General features: G+C 37.1%; 1 protein-coding gene across 2 annotated transcripts in view; it reads left to right on the forward strand.

Moving 5' to 3' along the window:
- Positions 1 to 942: 942 nt before the first annotated feature.
- Positions 943 to 21,597, forward strand: part of CUL2 (cullin 2) — a 111,621-nt gene continuing 90,966 nt past the window's right edge. Inside the window, exon 1 of one of the 2 annotated variants that reach the window (XM_081147752.1) lies at positions 943 to 1,124. The gene's annotated coding sequence lies outside the window, so the exon portion shown is untranslated. Of the gene's footprint in view, positions 1,125 to 1,183; positions 1,367 to 21,597 lie in introns of those variants that run through there. The other variant, XM_081147751.1, reaches the window with a different exon arrangement.

Below are 21,597 nucleotides of genomic sequence, written 5' to 3' on the forward strand. Positions count from 1 at the left end.
TTTAGTATATAATAATTTTATTACAACAAAGAGTGCAGACATCAAGTGCCACAATAAGCAGATTAGGAGAAAGACTAGTGGGGTTTATCAGGTCAGGAGACAGGACTTTAAATAGGCCTTGAAGGATTGGTACAAATCGTTTGAGGAAACGGTTGGAAGGGAAAGGCTTGTTCAAAACCTGCAACTGACCAAGGATCTGACCAGACTGACCACTGATATCTTGTAGATATGAAAGGCAAATAAAGAACAACGCCAGTCCCTTGTTCCATTGCGGTCCTGTACACAGGAGGTGATCAGTAAATCTGTGTTGCCAACACTGAGGCCCTGGCCAGGTACCTCAGCTGGTTACAGCCTCTTCCCAATACACCAAGGTTACAGTTGGATGCCCCATCAGGGCGCATAGAAGAATCAACCAATGAATGCATGAATGGGTGGAACAACAAATTGATGTTTTGCTCTCTCTCTCACCGTTCCTCTCTCTCTAAAATCAATCAATTAAAAAAGTTGTGAGGGAGGAAAGTCCTTTACACTGATTTTACACTCATAATTTGTAGATGAAAACCCACTAGAAAAGGAGTATGTCAGAGGAAAACAATAGTTTTGCTAATATATTTCTGATTATTTGAAAAGCCTGTGGGATCGCGTCTCGGCCTTTTGGCTAAGATCAAGTGAAAAGCCCGTGGAACTGTGTGGCAAGGAAACGGTGGTGCCCGAGAATATTCACACAGGTCTGAAGCAACTCAAAGGAAAATACTTCTGTTGAAAACACCTTTCTGATATATTGTTATTAGTATGTCAAAGCCAAACTTGGTGGGTTCCGAGTCTGTAGCGCTCAGCCAACGGTGCATCTCACCCAGTCCCTCCAGACTAGGATTTCCGTGGGTTTCCGCAATTGCACTAAAGCAGGCTCTCTGCGCTTGCCGTAACGTGGACTCTACCATTGCGCTCCGAGGGGGGATTTGGCGGCAGCGGAAGAGGGAGAGCGCAGGGTGTGTGTTGGCAAAGCAGGGCCCTCAGGAGGACGGTCGTTTCACGGTTCCCTAACCAGCCCGTCCTTGTCCCCTCCACCCCTCCCCTCTGCCCCAGTCCGGCCCGGGCATCTCTGTGTCTCCGCGCGGCGGCAGGTGAGCGTGGGGCGCGCGGGCTCCCAGGCTTTGCAGCGCACCCCCTATGTCTCCAGGGCGGGTGGCGGCGGCCGGCCTGGGAGGCGGCCTCGGGCACAGTAATGGCAGCGCTGTGAGCTGGGGAACGCGAGTGACAGCCGCCACCGCCGCCGCCCACCCTCCTCGACGGGGCTTCGTCCTTCATTCCTTCGGGCTGCCTCCCCTCCCCTTGTCCCCTGCCCCTTGTCCCGCTTCTGCAGAAGGTAAGCCCGCTGAGGGTCCGGGAGCCGACTGCAGACGCCGGGAAACTTCCCTTCCCCGTTGATGGGTGGCGGGGATGGGGCGGAGGAAAGGAGTTGGGGGCGAGGAGGGGGAAGGGGAGAGGGGGAAAGCGGGTGGCCATGGAAGATTACGTCCTGTAAGTGTTACCCGTTCCCTAGAGCGCTGTTCCCTAAGTCCGGCCACTACCTGGACTTGGTCCCTGGCCTTCACAACCTGGCCTTGGCCGCCCCTCCCTCGGCCCCATTTTCCTCCGAAGGAAGGAAGGTGAGAGTGCGTGTACTCTTCTGCTTATTTACGTGCTCACCGGGATACACAACTCTTGTGTTATTTGGGGTGGGGGGCTGCGTCAATCTCTTACATCCTTACCACGAGTATTTTCACTTTTGTTTCCGCAGACAACGAAGATTGATAGCTATTGGGAGGAGTAGCCTACATACATGCTAGCTTGTTTCAACAGTTAGGGTCTGGTGAAGTAAGATCTTTAGGCTCTCTTTAGAGCACTTACACACTAGGGAGCCTGGACCATTCCCTGCCACCTCACAAATACCTGCATGTAAATAAAACATCTGTGAATTGCAGACTTGCTATTGTTAAATCTTCTCCTTTCCCCCATTGATTACTATTATCAGTTGAAGGGCCCTATGTTGGAAGTTTAAATTTTGAAGATGATAAGATATAAACTGTTAACATTCGCTATAGGCTCTTTGACTTTACACTATAAAAATCTTTTAACTAGACCTGCCCCAAACCTACAATCATAGTAAACTATAGGAAGTAATCACTTTGTCCTGATTGACTACTGACTAAGACATTTAAAAACACTCAAAAGACTGTCCCATTACCCTTCAGAATTTTACACTCCTTTCCAAAACAGACAAATGAGGAAATAGGCTATATCTTGTCTCTTTTGCCCAAATACAATGTTTGGAAGACCTTTCCAAAAGAGTCACAGATAAAATAACAGATGTACACAGTGTTTTGAGTTATCCTCTTTAAATTTTTTTTTTTTTCCGGATCTTGTTTACAAGTAGCAGGAACATTTCTACAGTGTACATGCACATAGTGTGAAAAATACCTTTTCTATGTGTTTCAGTGTTCACATGCATCTGAATACCCTCTGCCCTGTGGTGATTTTCCATGTTTTATGTGTAAAGTTAGTTTTTCCACACCTTTTATGCTCACCAGCCTAAATTAAATGTGGATCTTCTTTAAAGTCAGTTTTGCCTTATCTATCAGTTAAATATTTATTAAGCACCTGGTTCTTATGCCAAGCATGACACTGAAATTTCTGCCCTCCTGGAGTTTCAGTTCTGGTGGTAGGAAGGGAGGGATAGATAATAAATGAGAAATACAAATAATTTCAGAGAATCATAAGTGTTATAAAGGAAATAAAATAGGGAGTTGTGGTAGTGACTGGGAGACTACTTCCAGTGCTGTGGTCAGGAAAGCCCTGTCTGAGATGACCTTTGACTTGATACATGAAAAGTGAGAGGGATTTAACCTTTGGAAATCTGACTGAAGTGTTTCTGTCTGAGGGAACAACAAATGGAAATGCCCAGAGGTAGTATCAAGCTTGGGTTCAGCAAACTGAAAGAAGCTCAGTGAAGGCCCTTGTGAAAGATAAGAAGTAAGGTCACAGCTAGGGGCCAGATCATGTGAGGTCTTATTGTCCAAAGGCCTTTGGCTTTTATTTTTAAAGTACATTGAAAAGCTGTTGGAATTTTTGCTAAGCTGGTAGTGATAAGGCCTGATTTACAATCTGACTGTGGAGGAGATGCGATGAGAAGAAAAAGGAAGCAGGGAGACTGAGAAGGCTGTGGCAGGCTGAGTAATGACTGGAGTGTTAGAGACAAGTAAAAAAGGTTTTGAGATACATTTTGGAGTTAAAGGTAGTTATTGAATTTGTGGTTTGGATGGAAGTGCAGTTCGTTAGGTCCTGTGATTCCTAGGTTTTGGGCTTCAACTGGAGGATGGTGGTGCCATGAATTGAGATGGGGAAGAAGTGAGAGAAGCAGGTTAAGTGAGAGGATAAGGTAGGATTGGACATACTAAGTAGGAACTATTAGATGTTCAAGTGGAGCTTAGAAGTAGGCAATTGGATATACAGGTCTGGAATTTAGTGGCGAGGTTAAGGAGTCGTTCATTCAACAATTGCTTTTCAAGCACCAGCGATGGACCAGGCAGTGGGGATATAGTAGTGAGAAAATAGACAAAAATCTCTGCCTTCATGGGACTTAAATTTTGGTGAGGAGAGAAAGAGATGGGAGTCATCAGCATTCATCTGTTGGGTTATTTATGTTTTGAATAAAAACTACATTTACATGATTCAAAATTTAAAATGTTTGATGGGATATAAAATGAAAATCTCCCCCATTTTTTGTTTTCCATCACCAGTTTTGCTTTGAGCCAGTGTTAGCTTTTTCTTACATATATTTCAAAAGATATATTTCATGCACATATAAACAGATATGAAAATATTCTCCCAACTTTGCAAAAGTGGTAGCATATTTCACCTGCTTTGACACCTTGTATTTTTTTAAAGAGTATTAAATAGTATTTAAAAGTTATGAAACAGGATGGGACCACCTAAGGAATGAGTGTAGAAAGCAGAGGAGAAACTCAAGGGACACAGCAGCATTTTCCCACTTGGTTCTTGCTCTCTGAGTTTTGGACCTACAAATGTGGAGTTGTGTAAAGAGCTTTTTTGTGAGTCTTTACAAAAGTTTGCATTGTTCCTTTTGTGCCCCTTATTGCCTGTCCTCTTTTTTTTTTTTTTTTAAATGTATCTTTATTGATTTCAGAGAGAGGAAAGGAGAGGGAGAGAGAGAGATAGAAACATCAATGATGAGAGAGTCATTGGTCGAGGCCACAACCCGGGCATGTGCCCTGACCAGGAATTGAACCCCGATCGCCTGGATCCCAGGTCGACTCTCAACCACTGAGCCACTCCCGGCCGGGCAGCCTGTCTTCTTTATATGCTGGAAAAATATTTGATTATTATTGAAAGCAGTGTTTTCATATATGTAATGTCAGTCAAATAAGTAAATTGATGATAGGATAAGGCCTTGAATCTTAATATTTTAAAGACTTTTGACTGGCTAATGTTAAGTCTTGGAAAAACAAGCAAAGATTTGGAATGTTACCATGAGATTTATAACAAGTTATTGATCCTTGAGATGTATGACCGAATTCTCTCTCAGCAATCAGTTAATCACACTATCTGTTCAGAGAGATCTGGCTCCTTGCCTGGGTATGAATCTTAACAGTAATGTTTTTCTTAGCATAATCCTTGTTTTACTATCTTTAATATATAGATTCATCCTGTGTTACTACTGTGATTTATAAAGGCCTATTGGAGGTACTGGAACCATACAGTTCTTTTTTTTTTTTTTTTTTAATATGTTATTGATTTCAGAGAAAGGAAGAGAGAGGCAGAGAGAAATAGAAACGTCAGTGGTGAGAGTCATTGATTGGCTGCTTCCTCCACGTCCTCCACCAGGGATTGAGCCCAAAACCCAGGCAGGCATGTGCCCTTACCGGGAATCGAACTGAGACCTCCTGGTTCATAGGTTGATGCCCAGCCACTGAGCCATGCTTGCCCATGCAGTTCTTTTGATTCTTAAAATTTTTGAAACAAGTAGTGTTAAGATCGTGATGTTAGCATCTGTAACAACTTTTGGGAAGCAGTTGAACCCTGCTGATTGAGTCACCTGGAGGAGGGGAGATGGAATATTTTCTGTTAAGTTGCTTTAAGCATTATTACATTGAAGAATTAAAAATCCAGACTCATATTGTGTTCTCCACTCTCTTTATAATACTTTCTATGTTGGATGACATTTTGATTTTCAGTTGGCTGTCTTTAGCCAGATACAGTCTATGTAAATTGATATACCTGTTTTTTTTCTGAGATTGTTCTTGATTTAAGAACTGTTTAGTTTGATTTTTTTGTGTGGTTATTTTTATTATTATTAGCTCTCTTTCATTCTTTATTGCCTGAGATTAATGTATGCAGCTAGTTTTTACATTGGAGAAATATAATCTTTGATAGAAAATACTTAATAGTACTTTCTGAAGCATTAGACACTAATTATTACATGTAAGATCACTGTGTGAAATATGTGTAGTGAGTTTGTTAGGCTTATATAATTAAACTCTATAAATTTATAGGTGTTAGTGTCCTATTTGAAGATTTAGTTATCCAAAGTATTTTCATTTATATACTTTAACATTAAAATGGTGTTACTGTTGTTATTTAATCATTAGATTATAATCTTTGTGTATGTCAAAATTTTTCATCAATCAGGTTGACAGTTTATCATTTTTGTTTCTTTTATCAGCTGTTAGCTTCCCAAGGCCAACATTTCTAGCACCTGGTAGAGGTCTGGAATATAAGAAATACTTAAATATCTATTAACTCAATGACTTAAGTCTTGTTCTAATATAGGTTGCTTTTCAAATAATGAAATGTTGGGTTTATCCTGTATAAATATTTCTTGAATTTCTCAACTTTGTTTTAATTTAATTGAAGGAGAAAAAGTATAGGATACTTAAAAACATTAAAAAAATTTTGGGGAATAATTTTACACTTACAGAGAAGTTGCAATAAATGGTACAGAGAACTCAGGTATACCCTTCACCCAGCTTTCCTTAATGTTATATAACCAGAACATAATGATCAGAACCAGGAAATTAAACATTGGCACAATACTATTAACTAAATTATAGACCTTATTTGAATCTCACCAGTTTTTCCACTAATGTCCTTTTTCTGTTTCATGATTGAGCCAGGATCAGACATGGCATTTAGTTGTGTCTCCCTAGTTTCTCCTGATCGTGACAGTCTTAGGTTTTATTACCTTCACGCTTGTGATGAGTGTGATCGGTTATTTTATAGAATTTCTCTCAATTTGAGTTTGTCTGATGTTGTCTTATTATTAAATTGAGGTTATGCATTTTTGGAAAAAATACTACAGAAGTGATGTTGCATCCTAGTTAGTGAGTGCATCATTCTCACAGGGTACAGGATGTCAGTAAATCCCGTTAGAGATGTTATCCCTCATTTGGTTAAGGTCGTGTCATATTTCTCTACTTGTAAAGTTATTATTTTTCTCTTTATAAATACTAGCTATCTTGGGGAGATTCTTTGAAACTATTCAGGTATCTTGTTCTCAAACTTTTGCCCACTCATTGCAGCATTCTTTGGTAGATCTTGCATGTAAGTATTATACTGGGGTTTCCCTGATTTTATATTTTTGTCATTTCTTTCTATATTTATTAATTGGAATTCTTCTAAAAGGGAAGAATTCCTCTTGCTGCATTTATTTATTCAGGAATTTGTTTATATCAGTATTGAATTACATATGTTTGTTTTATTCTATGGTTTATAATCTAATACTGTCATTATTTTGTTGCACATATTGTTCCAGCTGTGACATCAGGTCAGCTCTTTATCTTTTCTAATGCTACATCTTCTTTTTAGGATCTTGTATTTTCTCTGCTATAACTCTGGAATCAATCATTTCTCCAGGGAGGTCAGGTTCCTTCTATTGGAAAATATTTATTTATTTATTTATTTATTTATTTATTTATTTATTTATTTATTTATATTAAATTTAATGGGGTGACAATGGTTAGTATGAATATATAAGTTTCAGGTGTGGAGTTCTGTGTTACAAGATCTGTATATTGCTCTGTGGGGCCCAACACTCAAAGTCATACCTTCTCCTGTCACCATATATTAATACTGTCTTTAACCCCCACCCCCTTCCCTCTGGCAACCGCCACACTGCTATTTGTGTCCACAAGTTTCAGTTTTATATCCCACATATGAGTGAAATTATATGGTTCTTAGCTTTTTCTGACTGACTGACTTCACTTAGCATAATATTCTCAAGGTCCATCCATGTTGTGGCAAATGTGAGTATTTCAGCCTTTCTTATGGTGGAGTAGTATTCTGTTGTGTAGATGTACCACATCTTCCCTATCTAGCCCTCTATCACAGGACACTTTGGTTGTTTCCATGTCTTGGCCACAGTGAATAATGCTGCAGTGAACATAGGGATGCATATATCTTTGCTAATACACGTTTTTGAATTTTTCAGGTATATATCCAGGAGAGAGATTGCTGGGTAGTATGGTAGCTCTATTCTTAATTTTTTGAGGAATCACCAGACTGCTTTCCATAGTTTTTGTACCCACCAGCAGTGAATGAGGGTTCCCTTTTCTCCACACCTCTCCAATACTTGTTATTGCTTATCTTGTTGATATACCCATTCTAACAGGTGTGAGGTGGTCCCTCATTGCAGTTTTGATTTGCAAATCCTTAATTGCTAGTGAGGTTGAACATCTTTTCAAAAAGCTATTGGCTGTTCGTATGTCGTCTTGGGAGAGGTGTCTGTTCAGGTCCTCTGCCCACTTTTTGATTGTGTTGTTTGTTAGGTGTGAGTTTTATGAGTCCTTTATATATTCTGGAAATTAATCCTTTGTTGGAGCTACTGTTTGCAAATATGATTTCCCATCTGGTTGGCTGCCTGTTTGTTTTGTTGTCAGTTTCTTTTGCTGTGCAGAAGCTTTTACTTTGATATAGTACCATTCATTTATTTTTATTTTTTTATCTTTATTGATTTCAGAGAGAGGAAAGGAGAGGGGGAGAGAGAGATAGAAACATCAATGATTAAAGAGTCATTGATCGGCTGCCTCCTGCACACCCCTAACTGGGGATTGAGCCCGCACCCGGGCATGTGCCCTGACCGGGAATTGAACCCCGATCGCCTGGATCCTAGGTCAATGCTCAACTACCAAGCCACACCCAGCCAGGCCCATTCATTTATTTTTGCCTTTACTTCCCTTGCTTTTGGGGTGAAGTTCATGTAAAATGTTCTGTATGACCAAGGTCCATAAGTTTGGTACCTATGTTTTCTTCTAGGTAACTTATGGTTTTGGGTCTCACATTTAGGTTGTTGGTCCATTTTGAGTTAATTTTTGTACATGGGGACAAACTGTAATGCAGTTTCATTCTTTTGCTTGTGACTTTCCAGTTTCCATAGCACCGTTTATTGAAGAGACTGTCTTTACTCCATTGTGTATTTCTGGCTCCTTTTTTGAAAATTATCTGCCCATATACATGTGGTTTTATATCTGGGCTCTATTCTGTTCCACTGATCTGTGTGTCTGTTACTGTGCCAAAACCATGCTGTTTTGATGATCATAGCTCTTTAGTATAATTTGAAGTCAGGTAGCGAGATACCTCCAGCTTCTTTTTCTCAGGATTGCTTTGGCTATTTGAGGTCTTTTGTGGTTCCATACAAATCTGATGATTTCTTGTTCTATTTCTTTAACAAATGACATTGGTATTTTTAAAAACTATATTTTTATTGATTTTAGAGAAGAAGGGAGAGAGAGAGAGAATTAGAAACATCAGTAATGAGAGAGAGTCATTGATTAGCTGCCTCCTGCACGCCACCTGCGGGGATCAAGCCCTCAATCAGGGCATGTGCCCTGAGTGGGAATCGAATTTCCATGTCCTGGATCATAGGTTGATGCTCAACCACTGAGCCGCTCGGGCTGGGCATGACTTTGGTATTTTGATGGGGATTGTATTAAATCTGTATATTGCTTTTGGTAATATGGCCATTTTAACTATGTCGATTCTTCCAATCCATGAATATGGGATATTTTTTCATTTGTTGTATCTTTTTAAATCTCTTTTAATAATGCTTTGTACTTTCAGTATATAGGCCTTTCACGTTTTTTGTTAATTTTATTCCTAGATATTTTATTCTTTTGGTTGCAGTTGCAAAAGGAATTGTTTTTTTCATTTCTCTTTCTGAAGTTTTGTTGTTAGTATACAGGAAGGCAATGGATTTTTGTACATTGATTTTGTATCCTGCAACTTTACTGTATTTGTTTATTGTTTCTAATAGTTTTTGGTGGAGTCTTTAGGCTTTTCTATATGCAGAATCATGTTGTCTGCAAAAAGTGACAGTTTTACTTCTTCCTTCCCTATTTGAATGCCTTTTATTTCTTTCTCTTGCCTTTTGCTCTGGCGAGGACTTCCAGAACTATGTTGAATAAGAGTGTTGAGAGTAAACATCCTTGTCTTGTTCCTGATTTTAGAGGAAAAGCTTTCAGTTTTTCACTATTGAGTATGATATTACTCAATATCATAGTGAGGGTTTATCAAATGTGGCCTTTTTTATGTTAAGATACTTTCCTTCTATTCCTGTGTTATTGCGTGTTTTAATCATAAATGGATGTTTTAGCTTATCAAATGCTTTTTCTGAATCTGTTGATAAGATCATATGATTTTTATCCTTTCTTTTGTTAATGCGGTGTATTACATTGATTGGTTTACATATGTTCAACCATCCTTGTGTCCCTGGAATGAATCTCACTTGATCATGATGTATTATTTTTTTGATGTACTGCTGTACTCAATTTGCTAGTATTTTTAGGATTTTTGCATCTGTATTAATCAGAGATATTGGTCTGTAGTTTTCTTTTATGTTATCCTTCCCAGGTTTTGGTATCAAGGTTATATTGGCCTCATAAAATGTGTTAGGAAGTATTGCCTCTTCTTCAATTTTTTGAAAGAGTTGGAGAAGGATAGGTATCAAATCTTCTTTGAAGTTTGGTAGAATTCACTGGTAAAGCCATCTGGTCCTGGACTTCTGGGAGTTTTCTTATTTTTTTTAAATATATCTTTATTGATTTCAGAGAGAGGAAGGGAGAGGGAGAGAGAGAGAGAGAAACATCAGTGATGAGAGTCATTGATCGGCTGCAGCCCGCAACCCGAGCCCGTGCCCTGACCCGGAACGGAACCCCCATCACTTGGATCCTAGGTCAATGCTCAACCGCTGAGCCACGCCCGACTGGGCATGGGAGTTTTCTTTTTGTTTGTTTTTTTAAATCCTTATCTGAGGATATTTTTCCCATTGTTTTTTCAGAGAGAGCAGAAGGGGGGGGGGAGAGCAAGGAACATCAATGTGAGAAAGACACATCGATTGGTTGCCTCCCGCACTTGGGCCCATGGGGGCTGGGGATTTAGCCTGTAACCAAGGCACATGCCCTTGGCCGGAATCAAATTAAGGACTCTTCAGTCTGTAGGCCGACGCTTTAACCACTGAGCCAAATGGGCTAGGGCTTGGGAGGTTTTTGATGGTTGTTTCAATTTCCTTGCTGCTGATCTGTCTATTTAGATTTTCCAATTTTTCATGATTTAATCTAGGAAGGTTATATAATTCTGGGAACTTATCTATTTCTTTTAGGTTATTGAATTTGGTGGCATATAGTCTTTCATAATATTCTAGTATGATCCTTTGTATATCTGTGATGTCTGTGGTGACTTCTCTCTTATTTGTGATTTTGTTTATATAGGTCTTTTCCTTTTTTTCCTTAGTGAGTCTAGCTAGGGATTTGTCAATTTTATTAATCTTTTCAAAGAACGAGCTCTTTGTTTTATTAATTTTTTTATATAGTCTTTTTGTTCTTTGTTTTATTCAGTTCTCTAATTTTTTGATTTCCTTTCTTCTGCTGACTTTAGGTTCCTTTTGATCTTCTCTTCCTGGTTCTTTAAGATGTGATGTTAGGTTATTTCCTTGGGATTTCTCTTGTTTCTTGAGATAGGCCTGAAATGTTATAAACTTCCCTCTTATTACTGCTTTTACTGCATCCCAGAAGTTTTGATGTGTTGTATTGTCATTTTCCTCTATTTATGTTTTGATCTCATCTTTTATTTCTTCTTTGACTCAGTCATTTTGTAGTAGTATGTTGTTTAATCTCCACGTATTTGTGGGTTTCTTTACTTCCTTTTTGCAGTTGACTTCTAATTTCAAGACACTGTGCTCGGGAATATGCTCGGTATAATTTCAGTCTTCTTGAATTTGATCATGCTAGTCCTGTGACCCAACATATGGTTTATCCTTGAGAATGTTCCATGTGCACTGGAGAAGAATGTATAATCTGATGTTCTGGGATGAAAGGCTCTGTAAATGTCAATTATGTCCTTTTGGTCTAGGGTTTCATTTATTGGTTTTCTTTTTGGTTGATCTGTCTAGAGCTGTCAATGGAATATTAAGGTCCTCAACTATGATTGTGTTTTGATCTGTTTCTCCCTTTACTTCTGTGAGTAGTTGCTTTATATTTCAGTGTTCCCTGGTTGAGTGCATATATATTAAGAAGTGTTATGTTTTCTTGATGTAGTGTCCCCTTTATCATTATAAAGTGTCCATCTTTGTCTCTTGTTATCTTTGTTGTGTTGAAATATATTTTGTCAGATATAAGTATGGCTACACCTGCTTTTCGGTGGATATTACTTGGTTGGAGAATCATTTTCTACCCTTTTGCTTTGAACCTACCTTTGTCTTTGCAGCTTATATGTGTCTCCTGTAGACAGCACATGGTTGGGTTTTGTTTTTTGATCCACTCTACTACTCTGTGCCTCTTTATTGGTGAATTCAGGTGATTTACATTTAGGGTAATTATTGATGTATGAGGATTTCCTATAGCCATTTTATCTTTTCTGGTAGCTCTGTGCCTCTGTTGATTCTTTTCCTTTGTAATTCCATCTGTTGTTTTTGTTTGGTGGTGCTTTATATTTCTTGCCTTTGTGTCTTTTTTGAAGCTGTGTGTCCTGGTTTGGGGATTTTTGTGTGTGGATACCATTAGATTTATAAAAAATAAAGTTGCATATATACAATAATTTTTTTTCTTTTGAGTGCATCTGATGTTCATCCTCCTTTGTCAGTTTACTTCCCCCCCTTATATGGTTTTGTTGTCACAAATTTTCCTTGTTTATGCTGTAAGTCTTTTGGTGAACCCAGGACCCTTCAGTTCACAGGCTGACACTCTAACCACTGAGCCAAACTGGCTGGGGCTCTCCTTCATATTTAAAAGAATAATTTTGCTGGATATATTATTTGTGGCTCATAATTTCTCTCTTTCAGATGTCTGAATATTTGGTTCCATTCTCTTCTGGCTTGTAGTGTTTCTACTGAGAAATGAATGAAATTCTGATGGTTTTTTCTCTCTCACATCCATCTTTCTCTCTCGCTTCCTCACTCTGAAAATCAGTAAACATATCCTCAAGTGAGATTAAAAAAGGAAGAAGAAGAAATGGTTTGAATGTAGAGTTGACGGAACTTGATTGATTGGATTGATTTGTAGAGGAGAGTATGAAATAAAGAATGATTAATAAAATTTCTAGCTTGAGTGAAGTGTGGATGACAATGTCATCACTGATTTGTAGAATACTGGAAAAGGATGGACATGTTGCATTTTGAGGGGTTACGTTTGTTGAGGTGTAACTTACACACAGTAAAATTCACCCTAAAAAAGATATAGTTCTTTGAATTTTGCAAAAAAATATTTTTAAATCCTCACCCAGGGATATGTTTTTTTTTTAATATATCTTTATTGATTTCAGAGAGAGGAAAGGAGGGGGAGAGAGAGAGACAGAAACATCATTGATGAGAGAGTCATTGATTGAGCCCACAACCTGGGCATGTGCCCTGACCGGGAATCGAACCCCGATCACCTGGATCCTAGGTCGACGCTCAACCGCTGAGCCACGCCCGGCCGGGCCGGAGGATATGTTTGTTTGTTTTTTAAATTGATTTTAGAGATAGAGGAAGGGAGAGAGAGATTGAGAAACACCAGTGTGAGAGAGAAACATCAATTGGTTGCCTCCCATACATGCCCAGGCCAGAACTGAACCTGCAACTTTTACGTGTACAGGACGATACTCCAACCAACAGAGCTACCTGGCCAGTGCTTGTCAAATTTTTTTAGGTAGTGTAACCACCACCACAATCAATATATATATTTAATCCTCACCCGAGGATTTGCTTTTATTTATTTTAGAGGGGGAGGAAGAGATGGGGGTAGAGTGGGGGTAAATCGATAGCCAGCCTCCTATATGCATCCTGACCGGGGATTGAACCCACAACCCAGGTATGTGCCCCCACTGGAAATCGAACCCGAAACCCTTTGATGTATGGGATGTTGCTTCAACTAACTGAGTCACCCAGCCAGGGCTAGAATATTTTATCATCCCAAAAGTCTCTGATGGCTTATAGTTCATCCTGAGCCTTTGATAACCATGTATATTCCTATATCTTTGCCTTTTACAAAGTGTCATATATATTGCATAATATAATATGTAGCCTAATGAGTCTGTCTTCTTTCACTTGCATAATGATTTTGAGACTCATCTGTTGTCCATGTATCGGTAATTTGTTCCATTTTATTGCTGAATAGTAGTATACCATTATGTGAATGCACTGCATTTTATTTTTCTAGTCATCGGTTGATGGGCATTTGTATTGCTTCCACTTTTTGGCAGTTATGAATAAAGGTGCTCTAAAGATTTGTGTTTAGGTTTTTTTGTAAATATATATAATTTTTCATGTATAAATGTGGGATTGCTGGGTCACATGGAAGGTGTATGTTTAACTGTAGTAGAAACTGCCTAGGTGTTTATTTCACTTTAAATTTCTACCTGTAGCAAATGAGAATTTCAGCTGTTTGTGTCCTCATCAGCATTTGATACTATTAGCTTTTTTTTAGCCTTTCTAATAAGTGTGTAGTGGTATTTTGTTGAGGTTTTAATTCGCATTTCCCTAATGACTAATGATACTGGGTATCTTTTATGTGCTTATTTGCCATCATTATACCTGAATTCTGTTTGGGTTTTTTGTGTTTTCGCCATTTGTTTGTTTGGTTGTATGTTTTCTTATTATTGAGCTTTCAGTGTTTTTTATTTATTCTGAGTACCTTTTCTCCCAGCCTGTGGCTTGTCTTTCATTTTCTTTTTTTTTATTGAGATGGAATTGACATACAATGTTACTAGTTTCAGGTGTACAACATGATGAATTTAGTTTTTGTATATATTTCCAGATCATCACAGAATGTCTAGTTAACATCCATCACCATATATAATTATAAACTCTTTTCTTAAAATAAGAAATTTAAAGGTTATTTTCTTAGCAACTTCCAAATGTGCAATATAGTATCATTAAGTATAGTTACCATACTGTACATTACATCCCTATGAATATTTTATGACTGGAAGTTTGTACCTTTTGACATCCTTCACCTATTTTGCCAACCTCCACCCTCCGCCTCTGGCAACACCAGTCTGTTTTCTGTGTCTGTGAGTTTGTTTGTTTTTTGTTTTGTTCTGTACAAATTTTGACATTTTTTTTTCTATTTCTGTGAAAAATGCCTTTGCAATTTTGATAGGGATTGCATGGAATCTTTATATTGCTTTGACTAGTATGGACATCTTAAAATATTAGTTTTAATTCATGAACATGAAATATCTTTCCATTTATTTGTCTTCAATTTTTTTCATTAATGTTTTATAATTTTATGTGCTTACCTTTCACCTTCTTGCTTAAATTTATTTCTAGGTGTTTCATTCTTTGTGATGCAGTTATAAATAGGATTGTTGTCTTTATTTCTCTTTCTGATAGTTCATTATTAATGTATAAAAATGTGACTGTTTTGCATATTGATTTTGTATTATGCAACTTTATTCTAACAGTTTTTTGGTGGAGTCTTTAGGACTTTTTGTGTATAATATCGTATCATCTACAAATAGTGACAGTTTTACTTCTCCCTTTCTGATTTTGATGCCTTTTACTTATTTTTCTTGCCTAATTGTTCTGGCTAGGATTTCCAATATTATGTTGAAAAGTAGTAATGAAAGTGTAGGATATGAATGTGGTTTGTCATATATGGCCTTATTATGTTGAGGTATGTTCCCTCTATACCCACTTTGTTCAGAGTTGTTATCATAAAAGAATGTTGAATTTTGTCATGCTTGTTCTGCATCTACTGAGATGATTATTTGATTTTTATCCATCCTTTTGTTAATGTGGTGTATTACATTGATGGATTTGTGCATGCTGTACCACCGTAGTATCCCTGGAATAAATCCCACTTGATCATGGTATATGATCCTTTTAATGTATTGTTGAATCTGGTTTGCTAATATTTTGTTGAGGATTTTTGCATCTGTTTATTGGAGATATTGGCCTATAATTGTCTGTTCTTGTGGCATCCTTGTCTGGTTTTGGTATCAGGGTAGTGCTGGCCATATAAAATGTGTGTGGAAGTGTTCGTTCCTCTTCTGTTTTTTGGAAGAGTTTGAGGAGGATTGGTATTTTTATTTGAATGTTTGGTAGAATTCACCAGTGAAGCCATCTGGTGTGGAATTTTATTTGTTGGGAGGTTTTTGATAATGATGCGATCTCTTTAGTAATCATTCTGTTTATATTTTCTGTTTCTTAATGAGTCAGTCTTGGTGGGTTGTATGTTTCTAGGAATTTATCCATTTCTTACATGTTGTTAAAATTGGTTATAGTAGTCTTCTATGACCCTTTGTATTTTCTGTGCTATCAGTTGTAATGTCTCCTCCTCTATTTCTGATTTTATTTGAGTTCTTGCTCTTTTGTTCTTGGTGAGTCAAGCAAAAGGTTTGTCAGTTTTATTTTTTCAAAGAACTGGCTCTTAGTTTCATTGATCTTTTCTATTGTCTTTTAAGTCTCTATTTAATTTATTTCTACTCTGAACTTTATTTCCTTTCTTGTACTAACTTTGGGCTTTGTTTGTTCTTTTTTTTCAGTTCCTTGAGGTTTGAAGTTAGGTTGTTTATTTAAAAATTTTTTGTTTCTTGATGTAGGCATTTTTTCCTTCTTAGCACTGTTCTTGCTGCATCCCGTAAGTTTTGGGATGTTGGATTTCCATTTTTATTGGTCACAAGGTAGTTTGAAATATTTTTTATTTCTTTGACCCATTGGTAGTTCAGTAGTATATTGTTTAATCTCCACATACATGGATGGGCAAAAGTAGGTTTACAGTTGTTCATATTTAAAATGACATGCAGGTTATGATTATTACAATAGCTTTATTAACTCAAAAGGATAAACTCTGTGTTTTGCATGCTCACAACTATAAACCTACTTTTGCCAACCCTGTATTTGTGATTCAGTTTTCCTTTTGTAATTCATTTCTAGTTTTATACCATTATGGTTAGAGAAGATGCTTGATATGATTTCAATTTTCTCAAGTTTTATTAAGACTTATTCTGTGGCCTAACATATGGTCTATCCTGGAGAATGTTCTGTGTGCATTTGAGAAGAATATGTATTTTGTTGCTTTTGGGTGGAATGTTCTGTATATATCTGTTAAGTTTATCTGATCTAATGTGTTGTTTAAGGCTGATATTTCCTTATGATTTTCTGTCTGGATGATCTATTTGTTGATGGAAGTGGGATACTAAAGTCCCCTTCTATTATTATATTGCTGTACATTTCTTCCTTTAGCTCTGTTGATATTTGCTTTATATATTTAGACATTTCTATGTTGGGTGAATAAGTAATTACAAATATGATATTCTCTTCTTGGATTGACCCCTTTATTATCCGGACCTCTTCTTTGTCTCTTATTACAGTCTTTCTTTTAAAGTTAATTTTTTTTCTGATGCAGGTATAGCTACCACAGCTTTCTTTTGGATTCTATTTGCATGGAATATCTTTTTCCTCCCTTTACTTTCAGTCTGTGTATGTCCTTACATCCGAAGTGACTCTTTTGTAGGCAGTGTATAGATGTCTTGTGTTTTGGGTTTTTTTACTCCATTCAGCCACTCTATATCTTTGGATTGGAGAATTTAGTCCACTTACATTTAAAGAATTATTGATAGGTATGTACTTACTGCCATTTTGTTTATTATTTTCTGGCTCTTTTGTACTTTCTGTCTCTTCTTTTCTTACTCTCTTCCTTTGTGGTTTGATGACTTTCTTTAGTGGTATGCTTAGAGTCCTTTATCTTTTGTGTATCTGCTACACGTTTTTGCTTTGTGGTTACCTTGAAGCTTATATATAACAACTTGTATTTATAATACTCTATTTTAAGTTGATAACAATTTAAGACTGAATGCATTCTACATTTTTTACTTTCCCTCCCTATGTTTTATGCTTTTGATGTCACATTTTACATCTTATATTTTGTGTATACCTTAACAAATTATTATAGTTATAGTTATTTTTACTACTTTTGCCTTTTAGTCTTCATACTAGCTTTATAAGTGATAACCTACTACTTTTACTATATAGTCATTATTGTCTTACTGTATTATTCCAAGACCAGAGTTTTTAATTTTGATGAAATCCAGTTTATCATTTTTTTATTTTATGGGTCAGGCTTTTTGTGCTTTATCTAGGAAATCTTCCCTTAATTCTTTGCTTAGATTTTAATGTAATCTACCTAAATTATCCCCAAATTTTTTACCAGAGCTACTAACTCCTTTCATTGACCAAACATACCAAGTAATGGTGGGGTTGAGGTGCGAAGGGTCCAGACAAAATATGGCCCATGGGGCCAAATCCTTCCCTGTTTTTTTCTTTTGTTGTTTTGGTAAGTAAAGTTTCTTTGGAACACAACCACACCCATTCATTTGCTTATTGTCTGTGGCTGCTTTTGTGCTACAGTGCAGAACTGAGTAGTTATAACAGAGACTGAATGGCTTTCAAAGCTTAAAATATTTACTATCTAAGGGGAGGTAGGCGAAGGCATGGGGGGATAAATGGTGATAGAAAGAGACTTGGCTTGGGGTGGTGAACATACAATACAATATACAGATGATGTATTATAGAATAATATACCTGAAACCTAAGTAATTTTATTAGCCAATATCACCCCAATAAATTCAATTAAAATTGTTTTTTAAAATTACCATCTAGTCCTTTATAGGAAAAGGTTTTTGACACCTGAGAGTCTGTTAGTTCCCTCCTCCCCCTCACTTTTCTTGGAGATAACTCTCCTGTAGCCCTTTGTTCTTCTGTGTTTATCTGGACAGGTTGTTTTTAAAATCTGCATAGCTGCTGTTCTGGTGTCCCAAATCTTTTAGTTTGTTCCATTCCCTCATGATAGAGGATACATTCTATTCTATTTTCCTGAGGAAAAGGCTGCATTGGAAAATTATTTGCTATCACTCTTGGTAGAGAATTCTAGGTGATTAGTTATTTTCCCTGAGAATTTTAAAGGAACTGCTTTATATTACCTTCCAGCTTCCAGTGTTGCTACTGTGAAATCTAAAGACTTTTCAGTTTCCAGTCTGTTATAACTTGTTTTTCTTTTCTGGAAATTTTTGGAAATCTTTATCCCAAGTGTTTTAATATGTCAAAGAGAAGTGCCTTGTTATTTATTTTTAAAATAATAAATTCTGGGCATTGAGTAGGCCTTATTTATTTATTTTTAAATATATCTTTATTGATTTCAGAGAGAGGAAGGGGGGGAGAGAGAGAGAGAGAAACATCAATGATGAGAGAGTCATCATTGATCCTCTGCCTCCTGCACGCCCCTGACTAGGGATCGCACCAGCAACCCAGGCATGTATCCGGACTGGGAATTGAACCCTGATCTCCTGGATCCTCTGTCGGTGCTCAACTGCTGAGCCACTCCCAGCCAGGCTGAGTAGGCTTTTATTAAAAAAATATGTTTTCATTGATTTTTTTAGAGATAGAGGAAGGGAGAGGTAGTGGCCACCTCCTGCACACACCCCAGTGGGGATTGAGCCCAAAACTGGGGCATGTCCTTTGACTGGGAATCCAACCAGCGACCTTTTGGTGCACAGGAGACACTCAACCAGCTGAGCCACACTGGCCAGGGCTGAGTAGGCCTTTTTTAAATCGGCAAACTCATGTTCTTCAGTTCTGGGATAAGTGGACAAAAAAGGGGTTCTATGGAAAGTAACCTTAAACAGTCATCTGATCACAAATTCCTAACTGGAGGTCATGGTGGGTAGTCATGCTTCAGGCATATTACTTGTTTAGTAAAAAGGCTTATCTTTACCTTAAGCAAGTCCTGTCCATTGTTTCTGTGCATCTAGATTCACATACCTTTAAAATGCCTCCTTTCAGACGCTTTCTTCTAAAGCATGCGTAACATCAAAAGAGTACATACATTTTTTAATTATTGTAATTTTTAAATTACAGTTGACATACAATGTTATATTTGTTTCAGGTATGCAACATAGTGATTAGACTTGTGAAGTGGTCACCCCAGTAAGTCTAGTACCCATCTGACACCATACATATTTATTACAATATTATTAACTATATATCCTGTGCTAAACTTTACATTTCCATGACAGTATTTATACCTGGTACTTTGTACATCATAAAGAACACACAATCTTAAAGTATATTCTGATACCTGCCTTGCTTTCTCTCACCTTCCTATAATCTTCCTTATGTTCCCTCCTTAATCTCAGATGCATAAAAGAAACTGCAAAATGTTATTTTTTGAAGCATTTTTCTCAGTCTGTTGAGGTCTTGCTTCTAGGCATGTCCTTTGTTTGACTCAAATAAATTTCTATAGAAATTCCCTGTAGGTTTGGACATGCTTATGTTGACATATATGTATATTTTTTAATAATATTGTCTCTAATTTTTTAAAATGCATACTGATTGAATGTTAGACCTCTTAGATTAATACTCCCTTTTTAGCTTTCTGAATCCTTTTATGTACTTCCTTTCCCCCAAATTTATGAAACTTAATGATGATGGGGTTTTTTACCCTTTTACTTTGGAAAATTGCAAAATACACAAAGAATGAATAGTATAATAAACCCTTATGTACTTGTCACTCATCCTCAACAATTATCCATTCATAAGCAAGCTATTTAATTTTAAATCAAATCTCAGATAGCATTTCATTACATCCATCAATATTTTAGAATGTGTCCCTAACACAGAAGGACTCTCATTTTAAAAAAGACTCATTTTGCCTTGGCCGGGTAGGGTAGTTCAGTTGGTTAGAGCCTCAACCCAATACACTAAGGTTGCGGGTTTAATTCCCTGTCAGGGTACATACAAGAATCAACCAGTGAATGCATAAATAAGTGGAACAACAAATTGATGTTTCTCTTTCTCTCCCTTCATCTCACTCTCTAAAATCAATAATAATAATGAAAAGACTCATTTTATAATAATTATTATACAAATTAATTATTTAAAGTCATCAGATATCCCACCAGCATTTTAAAAATGTTAAATCTCGATCCAAATAAGGTCAATGACAGTGTGATTTATTAATGTGCCTTTGTAGTCTGTTTTAGTTGAATTCCCCCTTCATGTCTCTCCCTCACTATTTTTCTCCTCTGTGTCTCTTGTATGTGTGCATAGTTTATTGATGAAACCTGATTATCCAGTAGTTTCCTACAGACTAGATTTTGCTGACTTGCAAGGTTGAGCATTAGTAATGCTTTGTGTGTGTGTGTGTGTGTGTGTGTGTGTGTGTGTAATGGAAAGCATACAGAAGGCATTTAATAAATGATAGTTAATGATAATGATATTGCAGTTTCCTCTCATCAATAAGTATGTATAGCAAATGTAACTTAAATTGTTATCAAAATCTTTAGAAGAAAACCTTGCTAATGTCTATGTAAAAAGAGCTTACTAATCCATTTTTAAAAACTATTTAACTCAAAATTACTGATATTAAACTAGGCATTTTAATTGTGGAGAAGTCATCATATGTCATATCAAACATAGTAGAATGCATCCAGATACAGGCAAACAATGAAATACTACTAAGATTAAAGAAATTCCATGTACAGTGGTACCTTGATTTTCGAATGTCTCTGTTGACAAACATTTCGGTTTACAAAGCCGTAAACCTGAAAGTAAATGCTTTGGTTTTCGAACACACCTTGGAAGTCGAACATGCCACACGGCTTACGCTGAGTGCAAAATCCTGAGGCCTAGCTGTCGGCTGTTGATCCCTCGGTTTTTGTGCATTTGAAAACTCGGTCTTCCAGAATGGATTACATTCAAAAACCGAGGTACCACTGTATTATTGTGGAATACTTTCCCAGTATACTGTTAAGTGAATATACTATTGAGTAGTATAATACCATTTATGTAAAGCATGAAAAATGTCATGCATATGCCATTTGTATAAAAAGGGGGAATAACAAATTATATATATATATATGTAAAATGCACTCGGACACATATAATATATATTGCCTCTGGTGGTGGGAGCTGGTGACTAGAGCACAGGAGTGAAAGGGAGACTGAGATTTCAGAATTTGCAATCATGTAAATGTACCTATTCTTCCCTCCCCTCATTGAATTGCTCTAAAATTTATGATAGAATTTTGGTTTCACTTTAAAAACAAAAAATGTTTTTATTGATTTCAGAGAAA

Source organism: Miniopterus schreibersii (assembly GCF_964146895.1).
Source record: "Miniopterus schreibersii genome assembly, chromosome: 1".
Lineage (NCBI taxonomy): Eukaryota > Metazoa > Chordata > Mammalia > Chiroptera > Miniopteridae > Miniopterus > Miniopterus schreibersii.